The 237-nt window shown below is 49.8% G+C and overlaps 1 protein-coding gene across 1 annotated transcript in view; it reads left to right on the top strand.

The window, feature by feature from the left end:
* The window catches only part of LOC123968499 (multiple epidermal growth factor-like domains protein 10), a 52,656-nt gene that overhangs the window by 6,269 nt on the left and 46,150 nt on the right, over positions 1–237 (top strand). The window lies entirely within an intron of this gene.

Genomic DNA, 237 nt, shown 5'->3' with positions numbered 1-237 from the left:
CCCCCCCCCCCCCCCCCCCCCCCCATAATAACATACAGATGTTGGTAAATATTTCAGACTACCTATTTATCTCCATAGAGGTGAAATGAGACGTATTTTTCCACCTGCAAGACTTTGACAAAAGTTCCTCTGTTTTCCATCAGATTTTATCCCACTGGACCACTTATCCCCAACAAAACAGATCAAGGTCTGCAGGCCTGCTGTAGACAGAAACAACCCCCCCCCACCCCCCCCCCC

Source organism: Micropterus dolomieu, linkage group LG03, assembly GCF_021292245.1.
Source record: "Micropterus dolomieu isolate WLL.071019.BEF.003 ecotype Adirondacks linkage group LG03, ASM2129224v1, whole genome shotgun sequence".
Lineage (NCBI taxonomy): Eukaryota > Metazoa > Chordata > Actinopteri > Centrarchiformes > Centrarchidae > Micropterus > Micropterus dolomieu.
This window is presented reverse-complemented; position numbering and strand designations above follow the sequence as displayed.